We start from the raw sequence: 654 nt of genomic DNA on the forward strand, positions 1-654 counted from the left end.
TTAATAAAATAAAAACTAAAATTTCTACATAGAGAATGAAAATCCTCTTCAAAAATTTTAAATCTATATGGAGAAATAAAAAAAGGATTTAATAATATATCTACATATATACATATATGCGTATATATATATATATATATATATATATATATAGAGGAAGGAAGGAAAGAAAGGAGAAAACTATTTCTTTTAATATAAAACAAAGTAAATGCGTACACATCTTCTACATGCTTTCTCATTTTTCTGCAATTGAAGAATAAAAACTGCAAAGCGTTAGAACGTCTCGCTCTTTGTGTTAAACAAGGAGCCAGTGGACGCGGGAAAAATTTCGACTGATGTTGGTAAGCAAACAAGTTGCTAAAATTTGCAAATTATTATAAATCTTTTTGTATGGCTTATGGTCAAATCTGATCTTTTACGTAGCATTTTTTCCTACGCCCGAACAAGCAATTATACTGGAGAAATCAATACTTTACTTCTTTGCTGCGCTTTTATAACTGATTTGTACGTGCGAAGAAGGGCCAGGCTCAGATCGATTTAGAAAGTGATTCTTCTCTAGCCGTCTGTCCAGATAATTATCTGTGTTCAGCCCATAGGCCACAACTTTTGAGACGTTTTGATAAGATATGCTACTCTGAAGTGATTTTCGCCCAA

This window comes from Glossina fuscipes, unplaced genomic scaffold, assembly GCF_014805625.2.
Source record: "Glossina fuscipes isolate IAEA_lab_2018 unplaced genomic scaffold, Yale_Gfus_2 3, whole genome shotgun sequence".
In the NCBI taxonomy this organism is placed as follows: Eukaryota; Metazoa; Arthropoda; class Insecta; order Diptera; family Glossinidae; genus Glossina; species Glossina fuscipes.